General features: G+C 39.9%; 1 protein-coding gene across 3 annotated transcripts in view; it reads right to left on the bottom strand.

Annotated features, from left to right (window-relative positions):
• Positions 1 to 24072, bottom strand: part of Pparg (peroxisome proliferator activated receptor gamma) — a 137139-nt gene extending 113067 nt beyond the window's left edge. The window contains exons 1-2 of one of the 3 annotated variants that reach the window (XM_029478633.2): positions 23869 to 24072; positions 1314 to 1379 (exon numbers count right to left, since the gene is read on the bottom strand). The gene's annotated coding sequence lies outside the window, so the exon portion shown is untranslated. The other 2 variants (XM_021164280.3, XM_021164281.3) reach the window with 2 other exon arrangements.
• Between the last annotated feature and the right edge of the window lie 1565 nt (positions 24073 to 25637).

A 25637-nucleotide genomic window follows, 5' to 3' on the forward strand; every position in this document is an offset into this window, starting at 1 on the left:
ATCACTTGCTCCACCTTCACTTACTCATTTTCCCTGGAATTATTCATACCGAACAGAACTCTTACATGTATTTCACGTTAAGAGCTATAATGCAGTCGCACAGTTCGTGTGTTTATTGCTCAGATTGTCTCAGCGTTGACTGCTGGGCTCTCCTTTCCACCCTGGAACTCTCCTGGAGCTCACCCTGCCTGGCTTCTGGTACTGCATGGCTCTCCAGGCTTATGTTGAACTTCCTTTGTCTCAGCTTTGGAATCAGCCTCTTCTACAAAGAGCTCAATTTTCTTTTGAGAGAAAATGGCATTTGCACACCACCGTTTGGTTTGCTACTGGGGAGGCTCTTATCTAGGTGCTCTCAGAAGACAACTAGAGAATATGCACTGACATACATGCTAATGCAGTCTGCATTAATTTGTGAATAATTTATCTTACAGTTTTTTTAAAATGCATTTGCAGGTTTCAAAAACATGGATCATACTGTGACCTTCCTTGTCCTAAAACTTTAATAGTCCTAAAACTACATAAAGCTTCAGAGTAACTTATGTCTCCAGGGAAAAAGACACACTTAGGGACTGAAAACCACCTCAACACATTTAGGATCAGGTTCTGAGAGAGGATGGATTTCACACAACTTTATTCATGGACCCTGAAGCCATACTCCATGTTAGTCAGTCCCAAGGAGGAACTACTATCATGTAGGTATCAGCAATTCTCCTTGAAAAGAACATGTTTGGTATATATGAACCTAATTCTGTCTGACTAGAGATTAGGGCTGTATAGCCTATGAGAACCAGATAAGATATATTTATCTACCAAAAAAAAAAAAAAAAAAAAAAAAAAAAAAAAAAAAAAAAACAAAGCCGGGCGTGGTGGCGCACGCCTTTAATCCCAGCACTCGGGAGGCAGAGGCAGGCGGATTTCTGAGTTCGAGGCCAGCCTGGTCTACAAAGTGAGTTCCAGGACAGCCAGGGCTACACAGAGAAACCCTGTCTCGAAAAACCAAAAAAAAAAAAAAAAAAAAAAAAAAAAAAGATATATTTATCTACCTTCAGTCATAAGTATAAGAATCTGAAAGAATGCACTTGGAGTCATTACTTGGGTATGAAAATAAGAAGGTTATTTTTAAAGATTTGTATTATAATGCAACTACTAGGCCATTTTCCTATCTTTGTTTTGTCTTAGTCAAGTATGTTATTATGAACCCAACTAACTGGCAAATTATGTAGGAGAAAGTGTTGCAGCAGTTAAAAAAATTAAAAATACATTTTAATATAACTGATTAATTATATTAATATAATTTATTCTGCTGTACATACCAGTAAAGGGTAGTCTTGTTTTTAAAAATGTCCTTGGATATCAGTGGTTCACCGCTTCTTTCAAATCTGAATAATTAAAGAGAAAAATATTTTGAAAATTTGTTGATTTTCTAAATTCTCAGACATTCCAATCTGCCAAAATGCAAATATACACATTAATTTTCATCCCCATTATTTGCTTTCCCTGAGCATATAAAACTTTATATTCTCTAGAAATAACCAACACACCATTAAATGGCTAATCATGGATCACACAGTTCCCAAAACTCTCATCAGAATAGTTGCATAAAAGAAACAGATAGCTGTTTGATCCACTTCTCTTGTTTTACCTGTAGGGTCACTGACTTGATGCAAAACTCTATTATACCCATTTTTAGTATAAGGTTAATAATAATTATATCAGCATTCAGACTTAGGAAAACCTAGATCTTTAAAGGGATTAGCAACCTCAAAAGATAGGGAGCTGAGAGATCTGGGTGTGGCTTACACATCAGAAGGCCTGCTATCCATCTCCAGTCAGAGGGTGTCTGATGCCAGTTTGATGAGAGTTATACATTGGGAAGTTGATGTTTACTGAAATTTCAGTTCATCTGGAAGCTACATACTGGGGAATTCTAAGATACAGTAGAGCCCGCAGCCTGATTGGGCATGGGAGATGCAGTACACAACAGACTAAGCAAACTTTTCAGAGGAAGGTCCAGGGAGCAGATTGTCTAAATAATGATTCACATCCTTGTCTCTTAAAAGGGCTCAGGGAGCCCAGAATAGGACATTCTGTAAAGACAAAACAGCATCCGGTGCCAAAAGCTTTTATCAGGAGGGCCAGAGAGCATGCAGACCCAACATTCTGCACAGTCTGACACACACAAAACTCCAACACTCACTCTTTTGACTTCTTGGAACTGACAGAAACTGCTACATGGTGCATGGTGTAAAATGTTACATCATGAAGATGATCGGTTTTCTCATTCTGTTATTTCTAACATGAAAGAACATGAGCTACAGCCAGTGAGCTTTGCTTGTTGGTATCCCCCATCACTGTGCAATACTGCTGCTTGGAAATGGAGAGTTTTAATGCCATCTCAGTACCAATAGTAAACTGTAGTTCTGTTCTCAGAACAGGGCAGTCTCTACAGGAAGAGCTAATTTGTCAGCACTTTCTGCCTGTATGCTTTGGTTGTGACTGTTGACCTCCATCATAATGATTTACATAAACATTCAAAGTTGCTAGTCAACAGTGAAAGCAGCATCCACAGCCAAACTGCTTACTATATCTTGCATGTTTAATGTATGGGAAACTGCTTTATCTATAAGAGATCACTACTATGACTTTTTAAAAAAAGTCAGCTAATATTATTTCTGGAGGCAGGCAGAATTCCTAACATCATGCATACCCTATCCCACTCCCTGGATTCACTCAGGCTGTTCTGTGTCTTCAAGACATAGTCTACAGACACAAGATGTCCCAGGACAGAGACAGTCTGAGGATAGTGTATCTAGCTACTCATATTCTATGTTTATTTTATGTTCATTGGATGATCAATCTATTTACAATCTCTAAAACCCAGAGACACAAAGTTCACAGTAGACCAGGCTATATTTGCCTACTTATTCAACTACTTTACATAAGAAGTCCTGAAATAGGACTTTCTACACACCACAGTAGATATTAATGCATTCCAACAGCAATTTATTCAGATTAATTTGCCTGAAATGGAACGAACAGTGAAAATTGACCCAAGAGATGGGGATTGGGGTAAAAAAGGAAATCATTGAGAACTTATCTAGGAATTATATCCCCAAAGGATTCCAAGTATAATGCATTGATAGACCAGTTGCCTGCCACCAAAAAGACCTTGGGTTCAATGTCCATCATTGCTGAACAAAACAAAACTGCTCCCCAAAGGTAATTTTGTAAGAGTTCTTTTAAAATGCTGCAGAAAGAGATGTCTTATAAAAAAAAAGACAACCTATGACAAAACTAATTATTTAAGTATAATATTGATACAAAAATGTGACCCTTTTCCTCCTCCACAAAAGAAAACATTTAAAAAAGGAGTGGGTGGGCTACTGAAATGGCTGAATGGGAGAGTTTTCTGGTAAGACTGATGGCCTGTGCTATCAGAATCCTATGGTGAAAAGAGAGAGCCAGATTCCACAAGTTGTCCTCTAACCTTTACCATGTGCATGTGCCACACACACACACACACACACACACACACACACACACACACACACACACAGATACACATACACACACATATATTGAAAAATGTCAGTCCTATTTATTAATATAAAATTAAAACTATAAGTAAAACTAATTAATTAAATCATATGCTTGAAAAATAAACTACTGTGATCAAATAGAACTTATCTCAGAAAAGGAAAGGCAATTTAATGCCAAAATTTGATAAATACATATAAGGCATTAGAAAAAATTTTAAAACAAGCCATATGATTATTCCAGAACATACAAAAACCAGTACTCTACATAGTTCTACCTTTGGGCTTGGGTTGTAGCTTAGTGGTACAATACTTGCCTAGTATGCTCAAGGACCTGTTTGTGACATTTCTTTTTAAAACTAAGAAAGTTTAATAGCAACAATCTGTCTTAAACTTACAACTAATATGGTCCTAATTATGAAATATGACAGTGCATTTCCTGAGGTACAGTCTATAAATAACCAGTTCCTTTTCCAACAGGAAAGGTTTCACTAGAAAATAAATGTGTGTTTGTGTGTTTGTGTGTGTGTGTGTGTGTGTATGTGTGTGTTTAGTGTGTATTGGAGGTTTATAGAAGACATTAAGATGTAAATACTCTGCAAGCTTTACAATTCAATAACAATATTATAAACAGCAACTTCACTGAACACTGGATTCATCACTTGCCATTTTTCTGTTCCTCTGTACATTGTACTGGAGTGATGACACACATCTTTCTACCGAAACTAGTTACCAGCAGCTTCATTAGACTTCTTGATTTCTGTTTTCCACTGATGTGCTAAAAAAATGCTTAATTAGTCCCTCTGACATGAAGAAAATGCTCTGGTTTCTGGATTTATGAGACAAGGATTTCAAGTTCCAAAGATGATGCCTCTGAGGTAGGATGTCCACCACACAGACACACAATGAGACAACAAATCTCAGCAATGTAAGAGCTAGGAAATATACTTTTTTGTGTGTCTGTTGCTCTTGTATTTAGCATATCCTGTCTGCTTATAAGTTCACATAATTGAATACTTACTAATCATCTCTAACAATTGTAAACCCCTGAGATTTTACAATTAAGGAGCTACAAGCTGATCTGAGTGGGCTCCTGCATACTACTGCCCTCTCCTGCCTTCCAGATACTTCTTAGCCTCTTACACCTGTTCTTTCTGAGATTTTCTACTATTGCCCTCTACAGGTTTATTGGCTTCCTTCTTTCTATTCTTGAATGTGGAATGTCTACTAATATGTAGTTTCTAATTCTTCAGCCATAGCTCCTGACATGGGAAGATTGTGTGTGTGAGTGTCTGTGTGTGCGTGTGCATGCATGTTTGTATGAATGTGTGTGTGTGACCCTAGGAGTTCATGCATGAATTGCAAGCTGAGCTGTATCTTTTCTTAAAGGTATGGAGAGTGCTCTTATTTCATCATACAATGTCTATCACAGTCTACTGGGGAGAGGTAGGAAGTAGGCAAATATACACAAATTAGTAATTTTTATTCCAAACTAAAATGTAGCCATTCCTCCATGTCTGAGGATGTATCCAACTACACAGTAAAAATATTTTTTTAAAACCTACATTAACAGGAAGGTACTGTTGCTCAGCATGTAAAGTATTTGATGACTTGAATTCAGCCCTTGTAGTTCACGTAAAGGTAGAAAGAGAGACCAACTCTACAAGCCATCCTCTGAGGTCCACACCCCTGCTGTGTCATTTGTTGCCCAAACTCAATGTGTCATATGTAGCCACGATAATCACAAATAAATATTCTAAAAGTACTCTGGCTATACTGAGCAGGTAACAACCTTGTCTTGTTATTAGTCCCCAAACAACACAGTATAACAATTTCTCTGGCATTTATGCTGTATTAGGTATAATAAGTCATCTGAAGGCAACTTGAAGCAAAATGGCTAGGTTATATGCAAACAATACATTTCATATAGATCTTGGAGCCAGTTCCTATGGATACAAACTCACTGAGCTTTTCCATGCCCTATCCCCTCTGACCATGAAGACTGATTCTATTAGAGTGGTAGCTCAACCAATGTCAGTTAAAAAATCTTCCTTAGATTTTTATAGAAAACTTATAAAATGTACTATTTATCTGGCTGTTATATCCTCAGATAAGCAAATAAAATTATTTTATTTGTATTAAAGAGCAGAGGGGAAAGGGTGAGGGGGAGAGGCTTTTGCTTCTTCTTTTTTTTCTTTTCTTTTCTTTTCTTTTCTTTTCTTTTCTTTTCTTTTCTTTTCTTTTCTTTTCTTTTCTTTTCTTTTCTTTTCTTGAGACAGGGTTTCTCTGTGTGGCCCTGACTGCCCTAGAATTCACTCTGTAGACCAGGCTGGTCTTCAATGCAGACATTCACCTGTCTCTGCCTCTGAGTACTGGGATTAAAGGCATACAACATCAATGCCAAGCAGAGAAAGCCTTTTTAACAGCGGTTGGTTGTCTTGCCCCAGTGATTGCTTTTAATAAATAGTAGAACTTCTGAATAAACATCAAAGATTTAGTGATCTCATTTGCCTTGTCACAAACAGCACAAAGACAATGTATTTTTAAGTCACTGCCACACACTAAATTGATTTACCATGAAGAACAACTAGCCCACATAACATCTGAATGTGGATATACCTGTACACATCTAATTGTTACACAGGCATGGTAGTTGGGGGTGTGTGGCTATAGATATTTCATTCTCTGGTAACACAGATACTATAAAACTAGGCTCTTGTGCAGGAATTGGTGGCTGGTTAAAATTGCTTGGGTTCAAATGCTACTTTTCTTATTTGGCAGATTAGGTTGTCTCTGTTTTTATTTCTTCACTGACCTGAATAATTCATGAAATATACAACATGCACCCACCTTCTTTTGAGACAGGGTCTCCTGTAGGTCAGATTAACCTTAAACTCACTGTGTAGCCCAGGGTAACCTTGGGTTTCTAGTTTTCCCAAGGACTAAGATATAGACATGTGCCACTATTCTTAATGTATGCAGTTCTGGGGATGGAACCCATGGTGTTCTGCATGCTAGACAAGTATTCTGTCAACTGAACTACATCCCATCCCAGTGTATAGCCTTAGAATTATATACAATATATGAATGTTGGAAGAATAAAATAAGATAGTGTATCAATGTGCTTAAACAGAGCCTGAAACAAAATTTATTGATCAATAAATATTAATAATAACTCTCAGTAACTAGCTTATCTTTTTGGTGCTTAAGTTACTTAAGAAAAAGTCCTTAAGCAAGATGGTTAAGTGACATTTTTTTTTTGTTTTTTGAGACAGGGTTTCTCTGTATAGCCCTGGCTGTCCATGAACTCACTTTGTAGACCAGGCTGGCCTCGAACTCAGAAATCCACCTGCCTCTGCCTCCCAAGTGCTGGGATTAAAGGCGTGTGCCACCACGCCAAGCTGTTAAGTGACATTTTGACTAAGGATTTAAGCTACGTGATAGACTAAGCATGATGATGAATGGTTAAAAAAAACCAAACAAACCATGTTCTAAACAGGAAATCACAGACTTTCATTCATAAATAATTTACAAACTAAGTTGCCCTAATGAGTAATTTTACACAAGAAAGTTATGAGAGCCATTGAGGACTGGGGGATAGAATCAGACTGTGAGTGTGAAATAGTAAAGTAGCAGTTATCTACTAAGCATCTGCTATTTATTACTAGCACTCTACACAAGGAGCTACAGGATGAACATGACAGACTCTCTTGTGTAACTGCACATGTAAAGGAAGACACAACCAGAAATCAATGGCTTGAGAACAGCACAGATGCTATTTGGAAAAAGAGGTTAGAAATGAATGTTGTTAGAGACAGTCGGGAGTTACCTCAACAAGCTACTGTACTTATAAGCATATGCAGGTGTACTGGCTTGTTTTATGTCAACTTGTCACAATCTAGAGTCATCAGAGAGGAAGGAGCCTCAAGGGAGAAAATGTTTCCATAAGATCCAACTATAAGGCATTTCTCAATTAGTGATCAATGTGGGAGGGTCTAGCTCATGGTGGGTAGTACCTTCCATAGGCTGGTGGTCCTAAGTCCTGTAAGAAAGGAGGTTGAGAAAGCCAGGGGAAGCAAGTTAGTAAGCAGTACCCCTCCATGGCCTCTGCATCAGTTCCTGCCTCCAGAATCCAGTCCTGGCTTCCTTCAATGAACAGTGCTGTGGAAGTGTTAGCTAAATAAACCCTTTCTTCTCCCAACTTGCTTTTTGGTCATGGTGTTTCATCACAGCAATAAAAACCCTAAGACATCAGTCTAGGCATATTGATCTCTTTCAGGTAGTTTGAGAATTAGTGATTTGACACTTAAAAATCCCATTTGGAAACCAATCGCTGGAAACCACATTCTGTCAGAAAGAGCAGCAAGAATTTCAGAATAAAGGTATCCCAATTTTTATCTTTTGTTTAGTAGATTAAAAGCACACATTGCTTTCATGCACTAGTCAGGGTCTCGACCAAGGGAAGAGCTAATAATAGGCACTGAGAAACTGAAGTGCAAAGGGAGAATGTTCAGAAGAGAAGTAGTTGTAAAACCCCAGAAAAGAAAAGATAAGAAGCATCAGGAATGTAAACCTCAGGGCAGGAAACTAATAGCCAGAGCTACTGTAAGAAGTGAGAGGAAAAGAGAAGGAAGGAGGGAGGAGGGGAATAAGAGAGGGATACAAAGTAGAAAGAAAGGGAACAAAGGAAGGAAGGAAAGCGGGCAGAAGGGAAGGCAACAGACAGGGAGAACAGGCCCAGAGGCTCTGGCCATTCCGTGGTAATGATGCGCATGTTCAGGTTAAGCTATTCACTTTGTACTTAGCCACCAGAATTAGTTGTCACTGGCATATTAAATATCACATAGAAATTAAATATGCTACCAAAACTATTTAACTTGAACTTTCACATTGGTAATTATACCTAACTATCACCTAAGGAAAGTGCCTTAGCTTTTCTCAAAACTGGAACTCCCCACCACTATGCCCATTCAGACATGAATTTTTTACTTGAGATGTCTGATATACATCATTTAATATAGCTAAATAACGTTCAATAAATATCTGAGTGCTTACTATATATTAGGTAATATTCTAGGTACATGTCAAAAATTTTATATGCATTTTGGTGAAAAGCATGATCTGTTTTATTCATACACCATAAAGGGGGAGGGGCCAACTTTTAACAAGGTATTTTACTAGAGAAGAAATGAAATTACTTTTTTCTTCTTCAGATAACCTGTTATTTGTTATTAAAAGCACTAAAATCATCCCTATGAAAAGAATGGCCCTCATCTGGGTTCAGACATTCCAGCATTTAAGACAATACACTAAAGATATCACCCCTACATATGAGTCTAAAGGTTATAAAGCTATGAAATGCAACTAATCAGTACTAAGACTAGTTACTAGGTGTTGACAGAAATAGTTTGATGTTTATCATAACTAAGTCAAATAGGCTAAATAATGAAGCTATCTATTTTCATGCATCAAAATAGCATCCCACTCCAGCATGGAAAAGGGAGATAGGCACAAAGTCCTACCCTTAGCTAAGGACCTGTTGAAGCTGGGAGAGGAAGGGTCAGTTTCTTTTTAAGAGTATGGTCCCTGGTAGGTCTACCAAGCTCCAGTAGGAGGATATAGGCAGTACAAACGGGACTTGATGTGTTAAAAATAAAAAAAAAAAGACACAGAGTTGGGTGGGTAGCAAAGGAGAAGTGGATCTGGGAAGAGCTAGGGAGTGAATATGATCAAAACTCATTGTATGAAATGCCCAAAGAACTGACTGTTTTTTTTTTAAATGAAAAAAAATGGCACCCCAAAGTTATCTCCAAGTGGGTAGTCACATAAGGTCTTATTCAATCATGACATTACATCACAGGAGTTAAAAACAAATGATTTAAAGGTCAGCATCTTGACTTAGATTTACGTAACTCACTTCTGTAGAAATTTGCATTACTTGTGAAAAACATCACGTGAAAGAGGAACTTACTATAAATATTAAAATTGGAAATAAATGAACGGCTGAGAAAGCATTGGAAAATAATAGTTTCCTTAAAAAGAATTGGAGAACTACAGAGTGTGGGTGTGTGTGGCTCATTGGTATAGCATGTGCTTAGCGTATAGGAGGGCCTGGTTTCAGTTCCCAGCAAAACACACACACACACATAATCTAATTGTGAAACTAAGTATAGAATACATTTTAAAAAAAATCTAATTTGCACATATATTTACATAAGCTTATTTACAAGTACTGATGAAAAAGCTAAAAATTTAGCGTATGCTAATGTTCCAAAGTAGCTAATTATGAAGGAAGTATGTTCTACTAGCTTACCAGCACAGAAAGAAAACCTTGGCACCTCAGGTTTAGGTGGGAACTTACAAGTTGCCTAGTTCATTTCTCCTCAGTAAGGGAAGCCATCTTAAAGACTCTCCTGGGCTCTAATGACAGAGCATTTTCTGCCTGTGGCAGCCTTTGCCACTGCTGGACAGCTATAGGTATTACAATTCTTTACTTACACTGAGTTAAACTATGACTCTCTTTAATGTCTCGCTACCATTTGATAAATAAAGGCTATGTGACAGTTCCATAAAGAAAGGGGCTAGCTCTGCCTTGCTTACTATTATAGCTCTGTGTCCAATATATAAAGTGATATACAGAGAGGGTACCCTAAAATCTATGGCAAGTCCCAGAATAGTTTTTTCTTCAAGACAGTGTGCACCGAATTTGAGGTGAAGGGCATTTTCTCTGCAGTATACTATAGCTACGTTTATGAAAGGTCAAATCATACGCTTGAATTTTATGACAACGTCACCTCAAAGCTCTCCTCCCCTTGATCCAGGTCAGTGTGTATTGGTGTGTAGACTATGACTTTGCCTAAGAGCTCAGTGGGGTTTTGTCTTCATTCCTACAGATGTGCCACACATATGTCCAGTTCTCCTAACAGCTACCTGGTGGCTTTCTCTGCACGCAGCTGCCAGGTTAATCTTCTGACTAAATCATCTCTAACTTCTTAAGATCTGGAATCTCCTCACTGCTAAGACAAAGCCCATACTCCTGCCTCTGCAGTCCAGACATTTATCATCAGTCTGAAATCTAAATTTCCATCCCTGTTTCTGACTGTTCATTCTCTGGTGCTGTATTCTCTGTCTCCAGTTGGTTCATGTGGAGGCCCCTGGGGTTGTGTTTAGTCACTATTCAAGACTTGGTTTTCTTACACTGGAGATTCTTTTCTTTTTCTCTTTGACTATCTCAAATCATGAACATTAATTTTTGAGGAGACATAAAATTATCCATTTCAGGGTATATGATACTATTAATACATGTAATATTGTTATATATCATATAATACTATATAATGTGTAGTATATACTTTTATATTTTGTTTTCAGTCAATACATAATGGTTGTATACAGTGTAGGGTACAGAGTAATATTTCCAATACATGTATACAATGTGCAGTGGTCAGACCAGAACACTGGAAAAGCCGTGCAGTCAGGGATGGCCTCGTAGCTTGGCAGTCAGCTGCTTGCCTAGCATAGGCCTGGGCCTGGGTTTGAGTCTCAATACTGCATCCAAAAGAAAGAAAAGCAGCTCTAAATCTCCCTCTACCTAGCTCCAAAACTGAAGTTTCACCAAAGGAAACCTAGTTCTTTGTAAAATGACTTACTCTGTTTGGCTCCTTTGTTGATTCTTTCTCTGTACCTGTTTGTATTGGTTTTCAATCAGGCTACCCTCTTAATTCTTGAACTTCTGAACTCTCCTCTGCAGGGCTTTCCCCAGCTACTCCCTCCCTCCTTTGATTTCAGTTACACTCATTTTCAGCCTTGAATCATCATGTTGCGATGGGTTGTTGGTTAACCATTTCAACTGTACCCTTTTTGGACTTAGGTGGATTCAAGGCTCCTAGCTAAGGTATTCTATCTTTCTCTGAGTCAAGAGCCTAGCCAAACAATTTAATTGTTTGTGTGGAGGGGTTTAATTCCCTGTGTGCAGCAAGACATGAAAGAGTACTAAAATGAAACTGAGGTTTGGATATTCAATGAGAGCACATCTCAAACCTCCTTGAGCTCGTTATCCTTCCCGGTGTGCTCTTTCTCAGGAAGCAAAGGGTCTGCGCATGTCTAGCCAGTGTTTCTTTGCCCTAGTAGCTGAGCAGGTGTGAGAATGGGAGGAAAATGGCAGGTTGCCCAAGGGCAGAGAAGGTGCAGGTTCCCTGTATTCATCTTTAGCAAACAGACTCCTACCTTCATTCAACATCTACAGATGAAGGCCTACCAGGAAGAATTGGGTGTCCAGAGATGTCACAAAGCATCTTTTAAAGAGGCTCATCTTTTGTATTTGCTTTTATATGCAAATCAGTTTCTCATTCTGATACTTTGAAGTTGTTCATAAATACAGATCTTTCTTGGAAAATATTAACTATTAAATAACCATGATGGTAATACTTGTGGCTAATACATGAAATAGCTGAGCAATTAAAGTACCATCTATTAAAAGATGGGCACGTTGGCATACAGCTTTGAGCCCTTTACTCAGGAAGCAGATGCAGGCAGATCTTTGAGTTTGAAGTCAGCATAGTGTACAGAGTGAATTCCAAGCCAGGGTTACACAGAGAAACCCTGTTGAGAAAAGAACTATTATAAACCAGTGGGTAGGTAAAAAAATCTGATGGTGCTTTATCTAACCTGGCAAATGCATGAAAGGGAATCAGTCTTACATGATGCATGGATAGAAGTCTCAGCAACATTTGTGTTGTGCTTTGTTACAAACCATTTCCAGCTGTAGTACTGCACAGAATTTGTCACAGTTGCTGTTGAGAGTCGACAAAGAGGAATGTAAAAACAGGGCTCAGGCCCCCAGGCCATTATGGAGCCTGTTCCTCTGACCAGGACTACTGAATGAGCTAATGCAAAATGCCAAAGTCTATAATTATCATTTCTCCTTTTCTCATGTCTCACTTTACCTGCTCTAGAGTATCAGGGTGAGCAGAATAAAATTTTCTTCTGATGTTAATTCCATATGTCCTAAAAATGTTACACAGAATGTGTTAATATTAAATAAACCAAAATTTTAGGGATTCTCCTAAAAATTTGGGGAGTAGTAATATTAAGAATCATGTATAAATTATGCTGAAAATGCACATACTTGTTCTTAAAGTCAAATTTAAAAGTACATATAAAATACTTAGGATGCACCAGTCCCCTGCTGCAGGCCGGGACTAAGGAAGGTATACATTGCATAGATAGGTTAAAAAAAAAAAAGGTCAAGAGCTATAATACATATCACTATACTCTAATAATACATGACAGAAACATGAAAATAAAGAGAAATGACACCCCCCCCCCAAAATCAGCAAACGTAATTTGTGATACAGAAGATAGACTATCAGATTATGTTTCAGAGTAAGTGGGTCTTTCACTTCTGTCCTTTAGGCGAAGATTAAGAACAGTTTGAATACTCTGAATTCAAAAGCTCAAAAGCTGGTGGTCGGGGTAAATCCTGTCTATGCATGCCGCTTTTTAAAGCTTTATAGCCATATCAAAACCAAATGAGTCATCTGTACATATTTGCTAGGTTGGAGACTGTTCTGAGAAGCACAGAGAACACATGGAATAGGTTATGTGGCTGGTCATGCCAATATGCTATATGTTCAATCACTGTTACTTCACATCTCTGACAAAAACAGGGTCTTTAACTGCCCAGTGCTAGATCCAGGTTTGTAGTTGGTACATTGTGATCTTTACCTCCTAAACCCCAGCTTCACCATTCATGTGGCTGTGTTTTCAGAAAACAGGTTTTAATCTCAATGCAAAGATACAGGGTTTGTAAAGTCAGTGGTCACTCAACAAGGGTGCAGTTTGCAGGATACAGTAAATACACTGGCCACATCTGCCAACTCTGGAAGTTTTGTTTATGCCTAAATTGATGTTCCCTCAATATTCTACAGCACTTTGTGTGGGCAAGAATATATTCTATTTGATTTCACATAAGTGCCTTTTAAATGTGTTTTCCTTGCGTACTGCCCTTATTCATGTTCAGAATTTATTTCTAAGTAGTCAATGAAACATTTATGTCATTTTAAATACCAAAGAAAATTGGTAAGGGCAATTTATGAATCCAGAAATATGGAATAGTTATAATAACTTGGTTAGGGAATGGTCATTCTACACAGGCTAGGGGGCTAAGGTGGTGGCTCAGTGGTGAACAGTTTACCTAGCATGTTTGATGCTCAGGATTTGATGTCTCATACTGCATCCCTCCACAGAAAATCCTTTGGTGGGTTTACTCTTTGAAGTGTCAGCACTTTAAGGCTGTCCTACCACAAGATTCTAAGACCTAGAAATTGAAGTCTTGTTAGCTATAGTTCATATTGGCTGACATTAAGGACTAAATCAGCAGGAACTTGAGAGGGAAGAAAAAAAGATTTAGTATCACCGACATAAAACTTCTAGAAGACATTTTAATACTTTAAGATGGAAGGGGTATTTTGAGCCACAAGACCAATACAAGATACATACATACATACATGTACATATGTATGTAATACACAACACACACATATATATTGATTATGAATTCAGATATATATCTGAAATACACACACACACATATATATATGTGCATATATATATATACATATATATTCACAAAGAAAGTAACAGGAACAATATATAACCTAGGTCAATTCCTTCTGGAACTTCTAGAACAGGGGGGAAAAAAGAAAAGTCCAAGGGCTATTACTGTACTTTGCATGTATGCATGTACTTTGCATGTATGCACTCATAAGTGTAAATATATGTGATTTTTGCATTGTTCACAGGGATTTGGGGAAACATACTACTTGCTATTTTCACACCACTTTCTTCAGAATTTCTACCATATTTCACACCAAGGTCTCCTTGATAAGGGAAGCTTACCTTAACAGGCTTCTTCTATATCAGTGACTAGTTATTATTACATGTTCAACATTCTGCCAGGAGTTAGAAAGCCAAATAACTCTTACATGAGGTCACTCCATTTTAGAGAGAGAAAGAAAACAAAGAGCACACACATATATTTTTAAGGAAAAAAATTAAAAGAGGAGAGCTTTAAGAGAAAGTAATTTCAGAAACTGTCTTCGAAGCTGTCTTTGACAGCACAAACTAAAGATCAAAAAGGTCACAGGCCATCTGCAAAATTGAACCTTATATAATTGAACATGATGAGGCTGTTTTTAAAAAAAAAGATGGATTTTAAGATTTTTTTTCTCCTTCCTAAATAAATAAATCATGAAAAGAAACCTGCACAGGTAAATCTAATATGTTACACAAAACTAAGTGTGAAACAAAGTTTGGGTATAAGAGAGAAAAACTCAGAAGTCCAGCTAGAGGACTCTCATGCTTTGCCTTGATCTTTGCTCATCAGGATCACAGTGAAACGAAGAAGATAACTATTTTCTCTGTTGCTAAATATCCGCACCTCCAAGGATGGCTTTTAGATAGGATCTTACTCTGTGGCCCAGGATAGCTTCAAACATGCAATGCTCCTGCCGCAGTCTCTCAAGTGCTGGGATTACAGGTGTACACCAACATTCCCAGTTCAAATATGGGTTCTTATAACAAAGCTTTTATGGAGTTCTTGTATCTGGCTTTTCCTATATCTTCTGGTGCTCCAGAAAAAGCCTCAGAAGTGATGGTATAGCATTACCGTGTGCAACATATTGCCCAACTGCTGTCTAAGCTGCCTGAAGTAAATTACAGTGACATCAGAGATACGTAAATACAAATTTCTTCAGCTTCTAAATCATAGTGTGTTGTCTGCAGGACTTTGCATGCTAGACAACCCCTCTAGCACTGAGCCACACCCCTGGCTGCAAAGGCCAAATCGCAGAATTTTAGAGTAAGAAACAAAACTCTTACTAGAAATCACTAGGAAGGGCTTATTGTCAACCTTTATAAAACTGGAATTGGAAAATAGCTTTATTTACTTAACATAGAACTGTTTTCCAGGGCTAGATCTGTAGTTGTATAAAATCCAGTCTTTGAGACTCAGGGCTCCTAACTGCTACTCAAAGACAAAAAGAACCAGTGAGACCCTGTCTAAGAGATCCAGTTAGCCTTACAGCAACAGTTGGCCTACCATGACAGGAACTTACAGACAACAGCACAGAGTTTTTCTAAGTAATCTAGCAAGCCAGCTATGGCGAGTTTTACAGGACAGTTCCCAGAGATTCTATGAATAAGGTGCAATATGGCCAGGAACTTCACATAGGCTACAGACAAGAGTATAGCCTAATAAATGCAGGCTGGCTCGATCCATTGTGTAGTACTGAGGACTATGGTGAAGCTCTCTGATCTTCCAGCCTCTACCTCCTGATGTTAAGATTCCAAGTTGTTAGTGTTTGGAATAGAATCTAGAGTGTTCAGCATGCTAGGCAAGCACTCCACCAACTGAGCGACATTCCTAGCCCTCCCTACTCTTTCAGAAAAAATTTACTGAATACCTACTAATCACTGTGCTATATGCTGGAGATGGGAAGATTAATAAAAGCCCACTGGTACCTTCCTTCAAGAAACTTCACATCTATTACTTTCAAAGTCCTAACAGCCAGCAAATTTGAACACTGCTGAACCCAAAATTTAAAATATTATACTGCCTTTAAATAAAATCAGGATGTTACTAAGTCATTCCAAATGCTTCAAGGAAACATGTAGCAATCTTCCATTGCCAAATGCTTGCCTGGGTGTACTCTACTTTTCTGAATTATTCTGACATATGCAAATAATTTTTTGAAGTTTCAACTTCACTTATATTTATATCATTCACATGTTTGTTTTCTCTCTTTATAAACCTTATCCAGTATATAGAACAAGAAAAACATGCATATGGATACACTTTCCCACACACTCAAAAGTTTGTTTACATGGGTAATTATCAACTGTAAGAAAGAGACAATATATAGTAGGGTGGGGTTTCAGGATTCTCAGAGTTAGGTTCATAAACTGAAAAGTTGTGTAAACACTAATGACAGGTAAGCAGTATGCTTAGTACTGGGTGTGAGGGTGGCCACTCTTAACAAATCCCACCAATTATCTGATTCTCAGAACTAGTAAGGCCATCAAGCTTCGGTTTCTAGCAGAGCTTCGTTGAGTTGCTGTAACCATTTTAAGTCTAAAGAGAAGAAAGCAGAGTATGTGTGAAGTGGATCTGCCACATAATGCATAATGAAGCATTAAGAATCATTTCTTCTTCTTAGGCATTTTCTTTTCTCACTGAAGTGATTGAAAACTCCATTGTGATCTATTAGGCAGGTGCTTTAGCTGTCTGCTGGAACTAACTCATGAAGACAGCAGGGGATTCGTGTGACATCGTGGAGGAAGCAGAGGACCTGAGGTAGGGTGATAGCATAGTGCTTGACTACTGCCAGCTCACAGCGCTGAGCTTTGATGACATTTCCTAGGTAAAATGCTATTGCACAACAACTGTTTGTTTTCTTTTGAGCTGAAAAATAGTTCGAGGACCATCCGAAACCTGTCTTGATTTAAGTTTTTTAAATTACATTTACTTATTGTGTGTGTTCAGATGACGACCCTCGGGAGTCCATTCTTTCCTCCCACCATGTGGGTCCTAGGGACCAAACTCAGATTGTTCAGCTTTGACCGACTGAGCCATCTCTTAGGTCCTTGTCTTGATTTTTATGAGAAAAAATATGTATGCATGGTGAATAACTCATTTGTCTTTTCTTCTCACTGCTGGTCCACATGGTTGGTTTCATGTATATTTTGCTGCCAAGGGCCACATATTACCTTATTTCCCCTCCCCTCTTTTAACCAACCCCCTTTATCCGACTCCACGCGTGAGCAACTCTCCCTTCCCCAATCCTGTCCTTCCTCCTCCTAAGGGCAGTGGTTATAGGCATTCACCAAATGTAATTTCTACTCTCTCTTTCCAACTCCACATGAATGTGACCTGTGTTTTCAGGCAACAAGAAATCAAGGAAGCAAACTTTTTTTTGTCCTGATAGTGACGTGGTCAGTTAATTCTGCCCAGAACACTGGCTCTTTAAAGTGGACTCCAGACCTTCGTATGACAACAGCACTTTTAGTGGTGGAATGACAGCTGCAGGGGTGGGGTCAAGGTTAAGGAGTTCTTTCCAGTTCTTCACCCCAGCACTCAGTCTCACAGTTCTGTGTTTCCCTATTGCCCTCCCTATAAAGGAGAATGTATTGCTCAAACACACAGGATAAAAGAATAACTTGTCTCTATTCCCTTTGCTAGATTCTCCCTACAAGTTACTTGAGGGTCAGAGAGACTAACAGCAGTGAGAGGCAACCTGAGAATTTCAGTGATTCTAGGAGCCTGAGAGGAGTGGATTCTTCCAACCTAATCTTACATCCTAGGACATGGTAAGCACACAACCTGTGCCTGAGAGCAGAGAAGACTGGGATCTGTATGTTCTACTCCTACACCCTCCTACTCAGGGTGTTTCCCTTTTCTCTACTTCCCTCACATTACTCTTGCCCTTATCTGCCGCAAACTGAAAAGGACTCCTCACTCCCAGGTCCATGCCAATCTGAACTCTTCCAAGGGGTCAGACAATTTGTTTCAATTCATTTTATCTCCATATTAGAATTCCAGATAAGTCTATAGGTTTTTTTTTTTAAGTAGTTAAATATAGCATTGAACTTATTTTCTAAAGAGAATAAGATAGGGCTAGAGAAATGGCTCAGGAGTCAAGAACACTTGCTGCTCTTTCAGAGGACCCAGGTTCAATTCCCAGCATCTACATAATGACTCACAGCCATCGGTAATGCCAGTTCCAGGGGGTTGGAAATGCTTTTCCAGCCTCTCTAGGAATCCAGACAAAGTGGTACACAGACGAACATGCAGGCAAAATAACCACACATGTCTAACGTTTATAAACAGTAATTGTTGAAGGGTGATACAGCACTTGTCCAGCACATGCAAGGCCATCGGCATTCAATTACCAGTATCTCAAAGCAAAACATATGGCACGGAATCAATAAAGAGGAGCCTGGGGGCATTACTGTACAAAGTAGTACAACAGTACTACTTTGCATGTGAGGGGCCAGGGTTTGACTTCCAAAACCTAAATAAATAAAAATGATTAACTGCAACAAAGCCTTATTCTATTATCTAGTTTAAATTCTGCCTGAAAGGTTTAAATTTACTGTAACCAATGCAAGTTATAAAGATTGATGACATCTTTCTTTTGTGTCCGGAACAGTGCAGTGGAGAAAAATCCATTCTACGCTATCAAAAAAGATTTCTCAGTCACTGTCCTGGTCTCAGGGGGTGCTTGAAACCAGAGCCAAGACTCTTAGGAAGCCCCAATAGTACTTGCTAATAAGAGGGTAGAAGTTAATGAGAATCTGGGCTCCCACTCCCAAAGGGAAACCCACGAAGACACTTACCCCTACTTATAAGCACCAGCTTGAGCCTTCCGTTGCCTCCATAGGCCCAACCTTGCATCTCTGCCTCTACAAGATAGAGCCTGGTAATTCCAGGTCTTGAGTTTTTTATTTGTTTGTTTGTTTTGCCAGGGACGTGCAGTTCAAGCCCCACGGCAATTTTCCCCAACAATCACTTGTGCATACATAAGCCTTTTTCCGTCCCACTCATCAGGCGAGCACGCAGCTCACCAAGATGCTGCTTGGGATCGGCCCAGGTTACCATATCCAGTCCCAGTTCATTTCTTACATAGGGAAGTCTCTTACAATAATCTGTATTAGTTAATCCACAGAGGGCTTCAAATGCGGTGTCATTCATATACTTGTCCAGTTGCTGTCTGCCAATAAGTAAGTGGCCTATTAAGAGTCACAAGTGACTTGTCAAGCTTTTTAGAAGGCTGATTTGGGTTACTGTTTGTTGCAACAAACAAGCAGTTTTAATGACTAGCACAAGGGATTATTTAGTCTTTTAGGTGTTGGTAGTAAACTATGGAGCTGAAGGAGACTACTATGCTTGGAAAAATAAACTTCCCCTGGATAGCATATTCAACTCTCTCAAAAGTATGCCATAAAAATCCATAAAGAGCAGAGCTTTATCAAACAAACGCACTAGCCTGCCGCCCTGGAAACTCAGTACAAGCACAAAGACCCCTTGTCTGTGAAGGACTCACAAAAACAGAAGAAAAAAATATGTTATGCTTGTTTTTGTCCCAAATCATCAGCAGTAAAGAATATAATTTGAAGCTGAAAACAGAATATTTCTATAATTTTTTTTCTTGAGTTGGCTATAAAACAACAGGCATTTTTATCTTTCTTCACAGTTATCTCGGAGGCGGTAAGAGAGCAAACTAGTGAGCCTTGTGAGCGAGTCAGCGCTGACCTAGATAGCTGGGTAGGCTGTCTTTAGGTCTCAGCTCGGGTAAATTCAGGGCCCAGCTCTTATCGTTTAGGAAATCCAGGCTTGCTGATAAAAGTCTTAAAACCATACCCAAGACAAGCAAATAGAAACAAAGACTCATAACTTTAAGCTTCCCTAACTTTCCATACTTAGAAAGAACATAATAATTGGAGTAGTTAAGCAGCATATGCATCCATGTTCTAAACAGAATATTTGATTAAAATATTGATATGTATGTATAACTGAAGAGAAGTAGTAAGAATAAAGCTAGGTCTTAAGATAATGATTTAAGGATATACCATACCAGTGGTAGATATTATCTTAACATGAACCGTACATTTCGCCAAAGTATGGCCTATTGTGTTTGAGATCTCCTTATAAATGCAGTTGTGTTGGATAATTTATTAAATAATAGTTTAAAATATATAATGTATAACTCTCCAAGACCTCCCCCTGTATTGTGAGAAAACTACAAGAAATGGACAAAAACAACCTTAGGGGAAAAAATTAAAAATTAAAAAAAAAAACCTCATATACTATGAAACTAATATATAGTATTTGAGGCTCCCTTGGTATCGAGACCAATATTTAATTGGCCTTGCTATTTTTTTGGTCAACTTAATTCCGTTTCTAGTGACCTTTGTAAGCAATCATGCCGCTGCCCTTTTTGCTGTATTTAGGCGTTAAGAAAGTGAAGTTAAGTAATGGATAACAGGGAAATTTGCCACAAAAATAAGAAAAACAAGAAAGAAATTCACTTTGACAATTTGTGGGTTGTGCATATGTTTAAAATTACATACTATTGACTTAAATCAAATTGTCTTGACTAGTGTAGTATTTTTTTAATCTTCTACCAATATTTACTTAGTGGAATCCTATGAAAGCAAAAAAAATTCTTCCAGTATTTTTGCCTCACTTTATGACACAGAGAATATTTTCAAGTCCACATTACAATAAATTTAGCAGAAAGACACAAATTAGAATGGCCAACATATCTTGCCATACGCACCGGGCACCTACAGATCCTGTGAAAGCTGTGAAAATATTCAGACTTTTGGGAAAATTACTTTAACAAAATTTTTATGAAAGTTTCCTTCTATTAGCAACCACTTCATAATCTAAAAAGTTAAATACATTGCTAATCCTTATACATGTTTTTACAGTGCCTCTACATAGCTTCCCCACACAGAAGGATCTTGACAAGACTGATGGCATATTCTTTTCAGAGACATAAAAGTGAAAAAATATCATTTATTTAAATATGTAAAACTTACTAACTGAAATCAGTCACTTGCATACTCAGTAATCCATTTCTACGTCAAAAATTTAAAGTCATGCTTTTCATATATGAATTTTAAATGTCACAGGGATTTTGAAACTAAAGATACGATTTTTTTAAAGTGTAATTTGCCCTTTTCTGTTAAAGTGATTCTGAAAGATGTAGTGACATGAGTGTTAGGAAAACCAGCTCCTTTAAAGGAAATATACTTAATTATTAAAAATAGTTATCACAAAAAATGTCAAAGTAGTCTTAAATATTGATGTGTATGATGTTTCCAGGTCTTTTAGTTCTAATGTGTTTAGAAGAACTTATAATCTTTTAAATATAAAAAACCGAGGAAACAACATTTAAAAACTCTTCGGCCTAGAGGCATCAAGAACTTCAGACTTCACCGGCGCCATTGTTCTTCAACAGTTTGAAGAGTTTGAAACTTTTACATATGAAAAAGATTTTTTTTCCTTAAAAAGAAAACTGTCAACAATCTTTTTCCTCCTAGTGAGCTGCAAAAGCTTGAGGTGACCATCAGTTGCTCCCTAGATCTTCTCACTGAAGATACAGTTCTCAGCAAATTAAATATGAAGTAGCACTGGAGTGAGCAAATTTACACAAAACACACAGTAAAATAAAAATCGAGGGCTTTATAATATGCTTCACTCCAAATAAGGCATGACACTGAGTTAAAATGTTCATATATTAAAATTAATATTTCGGACATTTACTTTAGAGCAAATGTGGTTGAAGATAAATAAGAGAACTTATTTTAAAGTTGAAACCCAATCTTCTGAAATACCGCTCCAAATGCTCGTAGTATCTATGAGCGCTTCTGTCAAACTTGCAAGAGAACTATCTCTTTGAGTAGTCATAGCGTATATCCGTTCCTACCCTAGCCAGGTTTTAAATCATAGAGCACCTGGAGTTAGTTACATTTTTAGTCAGCAATTGATCACTTAGCTATGGACAGGAAGACTCCCACAGAGCACCTGATATCTTTGGAAGACCTGCCCAAGTCCAAGACTAAGTTATTCATTTAATAACTCCGGTTAACAATTTGCTTCGTGCATGATAATAAAGAGTTGACATTACAATAATGAACTCCAAATCAAGAGGCTTTCCAACTGTTAGCTATCCTGTAACTTGGTTCATCTGGTTTTGTTTTCAAATGATCATTTAATTTTAAATTTTGTCCTTCATCCTGCTAAAGAGGAACAACTTTTAGCCTCTTCCTGACAGAAAACTTAACTTTTCTTTTTTCCCTTCTGAAATAAATGGCACGACCTTCCCCCTGTTAGCATCAGAAGCAAAGCAGATTCTTAACAGTACAAGAACACAGCCGCACCATCCTGATGTGTAAGAACTTGGGGGCAGTTTGGCCACTTCACAACACCCTCCAACAAAAAAACGTGATGACGATGGGGCCACTCACCTACTCAATGGGAGTTAAGAAGAATTTAGCGCTGCAGCCTTCGGATCCCCAGCAGAGGTCCAGGCCCCTTCTTGACCTCCTCGCGTCCCTTATATAAAAGCAGCCCAGGCTACTCCCAGTTTCTGCCTCCTCACCTTAGGCTCCTCCCCAATCCCAAGCCATAAAGCACCGGGAGCCACACACCCACCTTCCGCCCCCAGCACGAGGGCTGCCTACTCCAGTGAGCCGGGCCCTGTGCTTGCCCCCTCCTTAGACTGAAGAGGGGCACTGGTGGGGCGGGGCCTTGGCGACAGTGACCCCCGCTTTCCTCACACCTGGCGAGCCCCGGGCAGGGAGCCGTGGGCCAAATCGCCTCCGTGATCACGGACGCATCCTCCTCCCCACCCCACCCCCGACCTCCAGAGCCTCAGGGCGACCGGTGGCTGCTGGCGAGCCCCTCTCTAAGTCTGTCACCAGGATCCGCACAATGTGGTCCCCCCCGCGGGAGTTCTGGAGACCTGGCTTTCCTGTCAGGGTTTGGCGGCCGGGGACACCCTGTTCCGCGCTCACACACGCGCCTGCCTGCGCACCCTCTCAGGGAGCCACTGTGGCCCTCCGCACCATGCGGGTGCCCCTCGCGAGGACAGTCACCCTGTCAGTCACACTCGGCTCTCTAGGAGGGTGACCGGTCCTCAGCCGAGACCCCTCACTCTGTCCCTGAGTCCGCGACCCCGCCCCGCTATCACTCTCTCGCTCTTCTCTTATGTGACTTCTCCTCAGCCCTCGCGATCCCCTCAGACCCAGACTCTGTCACCTTGTTTGTCACATTCGGTCCTGTCAAGAGTATGACTTCTCCTCAGCGGGGTCCCTTGAGTCAAGATTCTGTCACTTGGCCACTCTCCGTCCTGTCAGAGTGTGGCTTTCCAGCCCGTATCCCCTCTAGTAGAGACAGGGTTAGGCTGTCAGTTACACAGCCCTGTCAGAATGTGACTTCTCATTCCCCTCAGCCGAGACCCAGTCACCTAGCCAGTCAGATCCAGACCCCACAGGCTGAGACCCTCCTCACCTTGTCTGTCACACAGTCCTGTCAGAACGTGACTTCTCAGCCCGCGTCCCCTCAACCGAGACCCGTCAGGCTGTCGGTCTCACAGGCTCCTGTCAGAGTGTGACTTCTCCTCAGCCCGTCCCCTCAGCCCGGTCACCTTGTCGTCACACTCGGTCCCCTCAGGCTGCGCGCGACCCAATACCCCAGCGCAGCGCCCCAGGTCTCTTCTTCCGCGTCCCTCCGGCGGGCCGCGTGGCCCGGGGCGACTCTGACCTGAGGCGGCGGCTTGGCGGGTGCTGTGCGTCGGTGAGGCCGACCGGACCCGAGCGCCCCAGGCGGCTGCCGCTCCGAGTGCGACGGGCCCCGCCTGGCCGGCCGTGGACGAGAGGAGCGGAGCCGAGCCACCCGGCCGGACCGGGGGCGGTGCCCAGGGAGCCAGGGAGAGGCCGGAGGCCCCGCGCCCGCACCCGGAGGCCGGCGTCCACGAGGCCCGCGTGGCCCTCCCGCGCCCGGCGCCGCGCGCTGGTTACCTGGCCGCCTTGCTCCTCACAGCCACTGGGAGGCGACCCAGGAAGGTCCCGTGTCCCTCAGACCGATGTCCATGTCCTGACTGTCGTGGGGAAGTTTGGTTTTTTCCTAGATGTGCTTTTCATCATATATATATATATTTATATATACCATATATATATCATACATAATATATATTTTTATATATCATATGTATGATATATATAATATATGCACACCATTTATATTTATATGACTTAAGTATACTTAGGATCTCTCTTTTTTTCTTTTTCTTTTTAATCTTAGTTTTATTTTTATTTTTAATCTCAGAATGCTGTGAAGGTGAACGCCTTAATCAACAGACTTTAATGTTAATCATTTAATTTCCTTTATAAAAACAATTGTGTGTGCATGCACGTGAACGATGGGAGAGGTGTGGGCTCCCCTGGAGCTGGAGTTACAGGTGGTTGGTGCTGGGAACTGAACAAGGGTCCTCTGGATGAACACTAAGTGTTCCTAACCGCTGAGCAATCTCTCCTGCCCTCAAACTATTTGTTAACCTTGTTCACTGGCTTTTTAAAATTCTTTAGCACCATTTTCCATAGGAGACCTTACACATAGGGTGGAGAGGGCCTGAGAATCTCTTGTTTTTAAGTTAGAATATTGGAGCTTCTTGCCCCAGGAGCCTGAAGCCCACATGATAGACAGTTCCTTTTCTTGCACTCTTTCAGCTCTCGCTGTCATGCTGTCCTAAAGATTGACATTCAGAAGCTTGCAGTATCCAGGACACCAGAGGCCTTTCTTTTATCCTTTTCCAATCGTAATGATGAAGATCTTGCTCTATGTTTGGCTCTCCTTTAGGAGGCACTGACCTCTGGAAATTTATAATTGTGCTTCTTGCTCACGATGCTTCTCCCAGTTTTAGCATCCTTATCTGTTGGGAGGTAGAGAATTCTTTATTCTTCTGGTACAAACCATCCTCACCAGACATTTGTGAGTATGACGTTATAAAGAAAGTTCAGAGCTTGAATCAACAGATTCATGTCCTTCCACTCTTTTGTTTTGTTTTGTTTTGTTTTTTGGTTTTTGTTTTTTTGTTTTTTTGTTTTTCGAGACAGGGCTTCTCTGTGTAGCCCTGGTTGTCCTGGAACTCACTTTGTAGACCAGGCTGGCCTCAAACTCAGAAATCCTCCTGCCTCTGCCTCCCAAGGGCTGAAATTAAAGGCGTGTGCCACCACTGCCCAGCATCCTTCCATTCTTAAGTCCTCAAATAATAAGACACAGGTCAGGTTCATATAGGGACTCTAAAGGCCATGTTACTAACCATGCAAAGACTCCATTTCCATGCCTGTCATTAAGTGGCCATGTTGACTTGGGTCAGCATCCCACACTCAGCGAGAAGTATGTATGTATGAAGTATGTATGTAGTATGTATGTAGTAAGTAGCCAACTTCTTGCTCACCCAGGAGTTTCAATCTACTTTTGTTTGGTTTTTGTTTTTGTGCTTTTGATTAAACTTTTTGAAAAGGTTTTGC

This window comes from Mus caroli, unplaced genomic scaffold (assembly GCF_978045245.1).
Source record: "Mus caroli unplaced genomic scaffold, Mus_caroli_1 scaffold_7, whole genome shotgun sequence".
Classification (NCBI taxonomy): domain Eukaryota; kingdom Metazoa; phylum Chordata; class Mammalia; order Rodentia; family Muridae; genus Mus; species Mus caroli.